The sequence below is a fragment of the Oncorhynchus gorbuscha genome, linkage group LG10 (assembly GCF_021184085.1).
Source record: "Oncorhynchus gorbuscha isolate QuinsamMale2020 ecotype Even-year linkage group LG10, OgorEven_v1.0, whole genome shotgun sequence".
Classification (NCBI taxonomy): domain Eukaryota; kingdom Metazoa; phylum Chordata; class Actinopteri; order Salmoniformes; family Salmonidae; genus Oncorhynchus; species Oncorhynchus gorbuscha.
The window spans coordinates 48,580,572-48,593,104 of NC_060182.1; the positions used below are offsets into that span (position 1 = coordinate 48,580,572).

General features: G+C 48.1%; 1 protein-coding gene across 3 annotated transcripts in view; it reads left to right on the forward strand.

Moving 5' to 3' along the window:
• LOC124046197 (histone-lysine N-methyltransferase PRDM16-like) overlaps positions 1-12,533 on the forward strand; it is a 451,439-nt gene that overhangs the window by 24,077 nt on the left and 414,829 nt on the right. The gene's annotated exons all lie outside the window — the stretch shown is intronic.

Below are 12,533 nucleotides of genomic sequence, written 5' to 3' on the forward strand. Positions count from 1 at the left end.
TCTGTTTATGGCCCACTGTTGCAGCAGAACTTGTGACAGTTGCTGTGGTGTTCTCTTGTGCTGTGCTCTCATTACTCGTAGTCGTTTCCAGTCCAGTCGTTACCATGTTGTCAGCCGATGAGTCATCTTCCGCCCCCGCTCTCGCAGACTCTAGGGGTATTCTCGTATTTTGACTTTCTGTAGCTAAAGCGGGTGTTTCCAACATACTGCGAAGCATGGGAAACTACAGAAATGGGAAGCTACCCCATGACTGTCCCAGTGGGGTCTATTCCCTCCTGTCAGCCGTCTCTCCGTGCCGCCACAAGGACTTTCCCCTGTTGTCAGCTGATCTTTCTCAGCAGTCACTGGACAAGTCCAGATATTCAGATTCCAAGAACACAGGATGAGATGTTACTATCCTTTGTGCAAGCACTTCCAAGAGTTAATGAACAGTGAGCGTGGTGAAATTTGGGGAGCGCATCGTCAGTAGTGTACCTTTGGTTCCTAGGGTGTTTCGGCCTTTCACACTATACACCCTCCTCAAAGGCGGCCAGCGACAGGGTGATCAATCCTACGCTTGCGTCCCATTCCCAATTAGTCATAGGAGTTGCCTTGTTGTTGATAGCAAACATCCCATGGGACTATGCATGGCAGGGGCGTCCTCCTCCCTGAGTCAATCATTGTTGACCGCATACCTCCTGGCCCTCTCACTTCGGGGCCCAGCTGGGGTCTTTCCTCTTCATCCAGAGCCACTGACTGCTGCCTTCTGCCGCCTCTGATACAGCTTTGACAAATAAAATTTGATTTGATTTGTTCATAACCAGCATCTGTTAATTCATCTCCAGATGAAATGAAGGGGTTTTTCAGGAGGAAACCAACGGGGGAGAAAGTCATTCGTCTTTGATGGAGTGGTCGAGCTCTATAAATATTGTCCCTCCAAGTTGTTGATGTTATTATTCAGTAATTGGTTCCAGTAGACTTGGAGACACTTTGTCTCTCAATAGTCTCTTGTCTTCAACTCCAGCCCTTCCAGTCTCTTCACTCCAGTCTCTTTACATTCTATTTGCCCCTGCGCGTAGCTAGCGGAGACATGCTTTAGCTAATGCTCAGGTGCTTATGTGTTCCTAAACATTCATTTAACACCCCTTCTCCCATGTCCTTGGTGGCCAAACGCAGGTAACTGCTGCCCAATTCCTCCCCTACCTCCTCCCTCGTCTGTATCCCAGAGAAAACCCATCATTCATGGCTGTCATGAATAGCCACTTTATGTCCACGTTAGCCCAGGGCCACAGTAGACAATGATATTCCTCTGTTGCCGGGCCAGAAAAGACTGTTTATGTTGTTAATTAGATTGATGCTTACATTTGGAAATGTGACATGGTACTGCATGATAGCGTTCACCCACTCTCCATTCACCTCAAAAAACATTTCATCAATTAGCCATGAAGCTGCTGTCATTTTCTTCTCGGCTCACCTGCTTGCTTTCCCAGCATGTTTTTCCATGTGGGAAAATGTGTGTGTGTGTGCGAATAAGAAAGAGAAAGTGTGTTTGTATGAGAGAAAGCGTGCATGTGTTTGTATGAGAGAAAGCTTGTGTGTGTTTGTATGAGAGAAAGCGTGCGTGTGTTTGTATGAGAGAAAGCGTGGGTGTGTTTGTATGAGAGAAAGCGTGTGCGTGTTTGTATGAGAGAAAGCGTGCGTGTGTTTGTATGAGAGAAAGCATGCGTGTGTTTGTATGAGAGAAAGCATGCGTTTGTTTGTGTGAGAGAGAAAGAGAGTGAGTGAGTGCGCCCGTGTGCACACCCTTATGTGTTTTAGCCGTGACCTTCTGAACACCACGCATTACACCGACAACATCACAATAACGGAAGATTTAGATGACGGAGGTGAGAAAACACGCTGGGGATCTTGGACTTTGTTTTAATTAAAACAACCACTCTCAAAGTGTCCACAAACACACATTCAAGCATGGATGCACACACACACTGGAAAACAGACATGTTATTCTCTCCTCAAGTTGACTGTTTACAATAACAGCACGGCCCGAGAAGCAAAGCATAATGACGATATACCATTTGAAAAACAGTGTTGAATTGTTGAAGTGTCAAACTGGTTTTACTTTGGAAAGGGTGCAGAGTCGGTGGACTGATTTATGGTCATATCCTCCTACACTGTCATTTAGGGGGTAGAGTTGCCTATGCAGTCCTTTTCTCGCTCTCTTTTTCTCTGTGTCTCTCTGTGTCTCTGTCTCCCTCTCTTTTTCTCTGTGTCTCTCTGTGTCTCTGTCTCGCTCTCTTTTTCTCTGTGTCTCTCTGTGTCTCTGTCTCTCTCTCTCGCTCTCTGTGTCTCCGTGTCTGTATCTCGGTCTCTCTCGCTCTCTGTGTCTCCGTGTCTGTATCTCGGTCTCTCTCGCTCTCTTTCTTGTCTCTTTCTCTCTCTTTTTCTCTGTATCTCTGTATCTCGCGACGCGCAATTGTAATAGCGTCGTTCGGGTTAGGGAGGGCTTGGCCGGTAGGGATATCCTTGTCTCATCGTGCACTAGCGACTCCTGTGGCGGGCAGGGCGCAGTGCACGCCAACCAGGTCGCCAGGTGTACAGTGTTTCCCTCCGACACATTGGTGTGGCTGGCTTCCGGGTTGGATGCGCGCTGTGTTAAGAAGTACGGCTTGGTTGTGTTTCGGAGGACGCATGGCTTTTGACCTTCGTCTCTCCCAAACCCGTATGAGAGTTGTAGCGATGAGACAAGATAGTAACTAATAACAATTGGATACCACAAAACATTTAGGAGAAAAGGGGGTGAAATAAAAATAAATAAAAGATAAACGTAATTTTGTTTTTGTAAATTGAAATTTGCTATCGTAAATGTTAGCAACACCTCCGCCTTTGCGGCCACAAGAGCATTAGTGAGCTGCATTTGTCACTTGTCAGCAATGGGGGCTGAAATAGCCGAATCCACTCATTTAAAGGGGTGTCCACATATTTTTGCATATATAGTGCAGTTCTGAGTGGCTGATCTTTTCCAAAATGGTGATTGTGGAATGTTGCCATCAAGACACTGAGAGGACACACCGGATTCTTTTAAGAGGCCTCCTTTTGGGTACATTCTTTATTGATCCCCCCCCAACCTTGCGGTCTTTCCTCCTCCTCTACTTTTCCTTTTCTCTCCTTCTTTTCTCTCTTCCTGCCTCCTGATCTTCTCCTGGGCTCCAGGATCCCGGCGCTTCTAATTCGGCCTTATCAGTGAAGTCATTTAGCCGGCACAGCTTGGGTTTCTATTACGCACCTTATTGTCCCGCGCAGCCCAGATAAACTCTCAGGTGGAACAAAGTCTGCATGACCTTAAACAAACCCAGATCCCCCCCAACACTCACCACTCCACCTCCTCCAAACTCATTTCTGGAGGGAGATGGAGCGGAGAGGGCTTGGCGAGGAGTGTAGTTCAGTTGTTCGACTCCTGTGGCGGGCCGGGCGCAGTTTCCGGGTTGGAGGGCGCTGTGTTAAGAAGCAGTGCGGCTTGGTTGGGTTGTGTATCGGAGGACGCATGACTTTCAACCTTCGTCTCTCCCTAGCACGTACGGGAGTTGTAGCGATGAGACAAGATAGTAATTACTAACAATTGGATACCACAAAATTGGGGAGAAAAAGGGGGTAAAAAAATAAATAAATTATACAAAAAACAGCTCATTTTTTGATATTATGACCATCTGTAGATCCTCTATAATTGACTATCCAAATCAAATGTGACCCATCTGACTGCTGTGTCTTCTACAGGTGAATTTTACACAATTTTACACTTCAGCAGATTGCATACACACTAAGGTTCTACCACACAGCATCTTCAATTTGTTTGTAACAACCTCTTTCTTTCAACAATATTTCTACCACGGCACACTTAATTTACACTACAACCTCTACCGACTTAAAGTTCTGATTTTCAAACCGCCGACCCGCGCTTTCCCTCGTTGATGACTCGCCTCTCTCAGTTTGCACTGTGGGAAAAGAGTGGACATCAAAGCAAACGGTCCCAGAGAGATTGTGTTGGTTTTCTGGCCTCCCCTCTACTGCGGCCACCTAATCCCACTCCTCTCCCTGGCAGAGCCAAGGCAGAGTGGCTGGACAGCAGGGTCAGAGAAGGTAGCAGGGTGTTCCCTTTCAGACCTTACCACCTCCTCGTTCCTACACGACCTCAACACAGCTTTGTTGCCCTCTTGCCTGGGTCACTGCCTTTTTGTACACTGTTTTTTGGTTGCCATGTTTAAATAGATGATTTAGGTCACCTGTAAATACCATATAGTGATTGACGTGCTGTATAACCACCAAAACTGTTAGATCTCACTTTTTATAGGTCTCTGGATCTTGAGAAATACCTGATCTGAACTAATTACCACAGTGATAACAAGCACATGGAGAGGGCATAGTTATTTCACTCAGATGTATATTAAAGTAGCGACAGCATTTATTTCGGAGAGCATGGCTATTTCACCATGGGGCCACTTTTTGCATTACCCGCAAATAGACACACAAGCATGGCTTCAGCTCTACGGTTACAATGCTCTACCTGTCGCAGGCTCCTTTCATTAGTCCCCCACCCCTCCTCACCCTCCTGCTCTATCTTGAGATGCACCTCTCGTCTCTTCCTTCCTGTCTCAGTATCCTGAGCCGGGCAGAGACTGAATAGAGAGTGGAGGACAGCTGATCTGGTGGTGCCACTGCCAAACACAGAGAGAGCAGAAACACACACCTTCAACCAGGCCTGTAGTCCTTTCCTTAATGGCCGACGCCTGTCTCCCTTTCTCCCTTCCTCCCTCCATCTTAAAAGTCCCCCAAAGTGACTGGAGCTCAGGCGAAGCTCCACCATGTAAAGGCTTTGAGGTCCACATCATCAACTTCCAACCCCACGTCTCTGAAGGCGGAAGTCTGCATCTTTCCTATTTTCGCTGACAGCAATTCAAATCCCCACATCCCCCATGTGAGGCACCTTGCACTTGACCTATCTGTAGGAAAGGCCTTGATTGCTTTTATTACAGCACTTGAACCTGGAAGGTAGCAGTTCTTTAAGGCATCGTGCTGTGAAGGAACACATCAGGAGAGGTGGGGGGGGGGGGCAGGGCTCTGTGGTCGAAAGGATGTTGATTAGGTTGTCAAATGTGTGTCAGAGGAAAAGGGAATACAAATATGTGAAGAGTTGGGGGGGAAATGGGAGTTGGGGGGGCAGAGAGATGTAGTGGAACCCGGCCGTGTGCTTGCCTAATATGTGAAGAGTTGGGGGGAAATGGGAGTTGGGGGGGCAGAGAGATGTAGTGGAACTCGGCCGTGTGCTTGCCTAATTAGAAAGGGGGATAAAGAGAGAGGAGTCTGTGGACGAGAACTTTCGGTGCGTGTGTCTGCATGAATGATTTTCATCCGTGTGCGAACTCTGTTCATTCCTCATTTTGTTCACGACTACGCCAGTCAGGAGCTCCCTAAATATAGGCCGGGGTGTCGATGGGGATATTAAGGGCTAGGTTCAGGTTGAGTCTGAATTAGGCCCTCCACTCAGAGTCTGTGAAAGGCCCCTGATCCGGCCTTTCTCCACCAGCAAATTGGGAGGAAAACTGGCCATTGTGGCGAGTTTTGAAGTGGCTGGGGGGTTTGTGCCTTGTTTACCTATAAATGAGTGGCTAGACAATGGGAGTGGATGTCCAGAGGCTACAGATCAGTATGGGTACTTTGTTTTGAAGCGGCTGGGGGGTTTGTGCCTTGTTTACGTATAGATGATGAGTGGCTAGACAATAGGAGTGGATGTCCAGAGGCTACAGATCAGTATGGGTACTTTGTTTTGAAGCGGCTGGGGGGTTTGTGCCTTGTTTACCTATAGATGATGAGTGGCTAGACAATGGGAGTGGATGGCCAGAGGCTACAGATCAGTATGGGTACTTTGTTTTGAAGCGGCTGGGGGGTTTGTGCCTTGTTTACGTATAGATGATGAGTGGCTAGACAATGGGAGTGGATGGCCAGAGGCTACAGATCAGTATGGGTACTTTGTTTTGAAGCGGCTGGGGGGTTTGTGCCTTGTTTACCCATAGATGAGTGGCTAGACAATGGGAGTGGATGGCCAGAGGCTACAGATCAGTAAAGTATGACAAAGTATTAAAACGTATGTGACCCGATTATACATAATGTCTGACTATATTATGACCCGTTCTATTTCTGTGTTCACAGAAGTAGTTAATGTTGTTGTATAATCACATACAAGATGTCTTCATAAAGTCAGAGCGTTTGATGAAAATGAAGTGATCTTTTGAGTGAGGGTGACATATTGTCAAATAAAGTATATTCTTCTTTTATTCAGACTATTTCATATCCGGAACATCACTCTATTTAATTGGCTTAACCTTGGGTTTGAACCGCGACTGACCACATCCAGTCAAAGTATCAACAGTATTACTCTGTATAGGTTTATTGCTGTATCTGTCTATTTCTCTAGGCCTCACCTATCCCAAAAGTCCATGTAGTCAACATTGTCTGTCTTGTTTGTGTCTTCCATGTTGTGGTCGGCCGCGAAACACACGGACGGCGACTTGTGACAGCTCCAGCTAATTCAAACAGCATTTAGCCAAGCCCGGTGACAGCTCTGGCTAATTCAAACAGCATTTAGCCAAGCCCGGTGACAGCTCTGGCTAATTCGAACAGCATTTTGCCAAGCCCGGTGACAGCTCCGGCTAATTCGAACAGCATTTAGCCAAGCCCGGAGACGGCTCCGGCTAATTCGAACAGCATTTTGCCAAGCCGGATGATAGCTCTGGCTAATTCGAACAGCATTTTGCCAAGCCCGATGATAGCTCCGGCTAATTCAAACAGCATTTAGCCAAGCCCGGTGACAGCTCTGGCTAATTCAAACAGCATTTAGCCAAGCCCGATGATAGCTCCGGCTAATTCGAACAGCATTTAGCCAAGCCCGATGATAGCTCTGGATAATTCGAACAGCATTTAGCCAAGCCCGGTGACAGCTCCGGCTAATTCGAACAGCATTTTGCCAAGCCCGGTGACAGCTCCGGCTAATTCGAACAGCATTTTGCCAAGCCCGGTGACAGCTCCGGCTAATTCGAACAGCATTTTGCCAAGCCCGGTGACAGCTCCGGCTAATTCGAACAGCATTTTGCCAAGCCCGGTGACAGCTCCGGCTAATTCGAACGGCATTTTGTCAAGCCCGGTGACAGCTCCGGCTAATTCGAACAGCATTTAGCCAAGCCCAGTGACAGCTCCGGCTAATTCGAACAGCATTTTGCCAAGCCCGATGACAGCTCCAGCTAATTCGAACAGCATTTTGCCCGGTGAAAAATGGCGGCGACCAGAAGCACCTTATTCGGAACGATACGCCGGGAAGCCGGCCAGGTCCACTGCGGTTCAGGAAAGAGAAAATAGGATGGCAACTTTATTCCCGCTTCTTTCTCCCTCCGTTTAGGCCTCGGGAGTTTGAGCCAGGAGGAGAGAAGAGGAGAAGATATAATACTTTACCAGGAGTTTGGGGAGCAATAGTCAGGTTCAGGAGGTTTTGGGCTTTGGCAGATCTGCTATATAGTTCAAGGAAGTTGCAGATAGCTTGTGTCATGGTGTGTGTCGCTCCCTCTAATTCAATTCCCTTTATTGGCATGACGTAACAATGTACATATTGCCAAAGCTTATTTTGGTTATTTACAATATAAAAATGAGAATCAAAGGGTCAACAGTAACAACAATATGGCAGGCAGCAATGTAGTGCGCTGCCAACCCACAGCTCTCTGCATCCTCCCCCAATAGGACGGGTAGCCTATCTTCCTCTCTCTGTCTGTCTGTCTGTCTGTCTGTCTGTCTGTCTGTCTGTCTGTCTGTCTGTCTGTCTGTCTGTCTGTCTGTCTGTCTGTCTGTCTGTCTGTCTGTCTGTCTGTCTGTCTGTCTGTCTGTCTGTCTGTCTGTCTGTCTGTCTGTCTGTCTGTCTGTCTGTCTGTCTGTCTGTCTGTCTGTCTGTCTGTCTGTCTGTCTGTCTGTCTGTCTGTCTGTCTGTCTGTCTGTCTGTCTGTCTCTGTCTCTCTGTCTCTGTCTCTGTCTCTGTCTCTGTCTCTGTCTCTGTCTCTCTCTGTCTCTCTGTTGGTTGGTGGGCTGTGCCATGTTTCTCTTCACCGCACCCATACTCTCTTCCTGGCCCTTCTATAGTGCCCACTACACCTCTCGCCTTCCTACTTTCCCCCCATTCGTCCATTCTGCCCATGTCATCAGTCTCATTAATCAACATCAAGGCGTCGGGGTCCGCCAACATCAAGGCCAGCATTCTTCCCCCAGCATCCCTCCATGACCCCCATATGTCATTGTCCCCACTCCACCCATTCACATGGCCAGAGAGCCAGCAAAATTAAAAGGGAAGAGGCAGAAATCGCAGAGAGGAGAAGAGGCATTTTTTTTATTTCTCTACTCTTCTCAGTGTGGTACTTGGGACAGCTCAGAAGAGATGGTTGCTTAAGTAATTAATGGGAGCAATTAGAAGAAAAAAAAGTTTGGTCATATGCACATCCTTAAAAACATAGGTGCTAGGCTAATCCAGAATACTAATATAGAACAAGAATGCCTTGGGAGCTTTAACAGTGTCCGCCCCTGCCCCCAATCATGTCTTTCTCACATCATATCTTGTGGGAGAAAAATATGCCATTGGTTTTTTAGCAGCGTTCTGCTGATGTAAATGCCGTGATAGATAGCTGAGAGCAAGGAGTCATTAACCTGGGCAATGTGTGAAGGCTTGTCACATGCCGTGGGGGTTTTGAGAGAGAGAGAGAGAGAGAGAGAGAGAGACTCTTGCATACACAGTGACGTGCTGAGCCCAGCCATAAAAGCAGCACTTACAGACCAGCTACTCCGCTGTTCTCACTTCGCCACCAAATAAATAGAATCACTCGTCTCTCCGTCATATATCAATGTGCTGTCGTTCAACATTTAGGCACTGGTTGCAGTGTCTGTACGTACAGTATTTGTTCTACTAATAAACGGAACTAAAGTAACAACGTGTTGTCAGCGGGTATCCGTGGTAGGGTAGTAAGAGAAGAGGAGGTGGGGAGGGTGTACAAGCACGACACGGAGAGGATTAGTAACAACGTGTTGTCAGCGGGCCCCCGTGGTAGGGTTGTAAAAGAGGAGGTGGGGAGGGTGTACAAGCACGACACGGACAGGAGTAGTAACAACGTGTTGTCAGAGGGTATCCGTGGTAGGGTAGTAAGAGAAGAGGAGGTGGGGAGGGTGTACAAGCACGACACGGACAGGAATAGTAACAACGTGTTGTCAGCGGGCCCCCGTGGTAGGGTTGTAAGAGAAGAGGAGGTGGGGAGGGTGTACAAGCACGACACGGACAGGAGTAGTAACAACGTGTTGTCAGCGGGTATCCGTGGTAGGGTAGTAAGAGAAGAGGAGGTGGGGAGGGTGTACAAGCACGACACGGACAGGAGTAGTAACAACGTGTTGTCAGCGGGCCCCCGTGGTAGGGTTGTAAGAGAAGAGGAGGTGGGGAGGGTGTACAAGCACGACACGGACAGGAGTAGTAACAACGTGTTGTCAGCGGGCCCCCGTGGTAGGGTAGTAAGAGAAGAGGAGGTGGGGAGGGTGTACAAGCACGACATGGAGAGGAGAAGTAGCGGTGACACATGACAGACCTGCACCCCCCTTCTTATTCATTTCAAAGGCTCTTTCCCTGGCCCCAGTCACATGGTCACCTGCCACATTATCCTGTCTGGCCAATAGACCCCTCGCGTCTCAGGAAATCCACAGGCAATCAGTCTTTTTCCCCCTTGTGGCTCCAGCGAAAACCCCAAACCTCTGAGTACTACACCCCTACATCCACGTACTGTTCCTCTAGGCAGGTTTGGATCTGGAGAGGGGAGGTGCAAGGGGGAAGGAGAGAAGGAGAAGAACGTACGATCGCTGGGCAGTAAATTGTCTTGCCAATCAATCTTTCCCAGTGGCCCTCGATTTAAAACAAACTTGCTCCCTCCCATTTTAACTGACTTCTTCCACAGTGGTCTATTAGAAGGGGGTCTGACAGTCAGTGTGGAACAACAACACAGGAGATTAAACATCCAGGGTAGAGGGTGAGAGTCAGGAGTTGGTCACCGGCCACAGGGCCTAGTTGAGTCTGTTCGGTCACACACACACACACACACACACACACACACACACACACACACACACACACACACACACACACACACACACACACACACACACACACACACACACACACACACACACACACACACACACACACACACACACACACACACACACACACACACACACACACACACACACAGTGTGGATTCCTTTCTACAGTCTAGCACTTGTTAGCTGTCAGGTTGGGAGGTATCTTACTCGGCCGTTGGGAATGATGACTGACTCCTCTGTCGTTTTATAGAAGACTGGATAGGTGTGGTAGGGTGTTGTGGGGACGGATGAAGGGGTAGTGGAGGGTAGAGCAGCCTGGGTGGGGGGTTAGCGCCGGGTGACAATGTCTGGCTCAGTGATGCAGATAACCCTGGACCCAGTTATTTTTTTTCTCAGTGAAATTGGGCAAAAATCCCATGACGGTCGGAGAGCAAAAATCGCCTCCAAAGGTATTAAGATGTCTCTGTCTCTCGGATCCATGGCCACCTCCTCCTCTGCCCCCCCCCCTCCTTCTCCCCTTGTCTCTCACTCTTTAAGTCTGGGACTTGGGCCAAGTGCCACCAAGGACACAACAGGGCTAATAAATCATCCTCATTTCAACATCTGCCGGGCCCCCAGAAAGGGCTACTCCTCATGAAGATGGACCCTTGGCTTTCTTCCTCTACCCAGCGCCCCAGCCCGGACGACACAAAACCCGCATTGTTCCATGTCCAAGTGAAGAAGAGACCCTCTTTTTCTCCCACATGACAAAAGCCATCTCAGGCCAAGATGTGGGCTGCCAGCGGAGAAGCCTGGGCTCAGGCGGGGTGCCCTCACTCTCCCTCCCCCGGTTCCTCCCGCCCATCCCTGCTTCTCTCCCTCCGCCTTCTGCTTTTAATACTCTCCTCCTGTAGGTTCAGTCTCTCCGGTCACACCAGCCCCCTTTCATACTGCTGCACTCTCAACCTCTCTCGCTCTAGGCATAAAGACATCAAGTGCCGGGGAGAAGGAGGAGGAAAAAGAAAATGGGCTGAATTGTCAGAAAGAGATATTAGACATTGGCTGTCACTTGCCATTCCCGGCTCCTATTGTTCAGAGTATCATGGAAATAGATAAATAAACAGGCGCGAGGCTTAAATCTGGGTTCAGAAGCTTGACGTGTTGTTCATTTTGAGAGAGACAGAGAGACAGAGAGAGAGAGAGATAACTGATGCTGCCAATTAAGGGAGAAGATAAAAGAACAACAGGTTTTAGATTGTTGCTCCGTGGCCAAAGTGAAGCTAAGCTGTTCATCAGCTGCTCCTCTGTTCTTTCTTAAGACGGCGTAGATTTGGGATTGTGTGTGTGTGTGTGTGTGTGTGTGTGTGTGTGTGTGTGTGTGTGTGTGTGTGTGTGTGTGTGTGTGTGTGTGTGTGTGTGTGTGTGTGTGTGTGTGTGTGTGTGTGTGTGTGTGTGTGTGACAGAGTAGGAAGGAGAGGATCTGGAAAGGTGTCTTTAGGCTCATCGCACAGTTACCCATAATGCTTCATTCTGCCTGAATGTGTGGCGCTCTTTCCCAGAACCTTCGGACTCTCCCGCAACAACGGTGAGATCCACTCCCGGAAAGGACTAGCAGATCTAGACAGGAAAAAGCCTGTTTGGATTGAAGCTCTCTTATGAAGTACCTCTTTCTCGTGTACTTTCTGAAACCTACTGGAAGTATACACCTCTGTGCTGATATATGAATCCCTTGTTGAGAGTGCCGAAGCAAAACAAGTGAATCAAAAAACTCAATACCAGTTACCAGTTATTTATAAAACTAGTTTTACATCAGTAGTTGTCACAAAGTGCTTTTACAGTAAAAACATATTCAAATATGAAATGGTTCCTGTCATCCCTATCCCGCTCCACTCAGCCAAAGATTCCTTTATAGCTCTTCTCTTTCCCCTCCCTCCACCCCTACATGCAAAACATTTTGATTTTCATATATTTGATTTCCCATTTTGGAATCAAAATCGCTCATTTGCCGCAGCCAGAACAGGGCCCTGACGTCTCAATCTGCAAAGTGTCAGTGAAGTGAAAGGACTCGTTTCACACTCCCACACAACAAACTACTAACACACACACACAGACACTCCCCCAGAGTGGGTGCGAGAAAGACTTCTAGAGAGAAAGGGAAAGAGAATAGAGGGAGAAAGCAGGATACAGAGACAAAGTTAAGGAAAGCAAGAATGGAAGAAGATGAAAGCTTTTGATTGGTTGGACAGACGAGGCAAGCTAAGTAGAGGGGTGTGAAAGGGAGAGAGCCCTCGCTCCACATCAGCAGCAGCAGTAGTGTGGCCCTCAGCACCAGATTGCCTGTCCATGTAATGAACTGCACTGTAAAGTTATCTTTTAAATATGAGTTTGGAAACCAGTGTTCAGTTTTGTAAGAC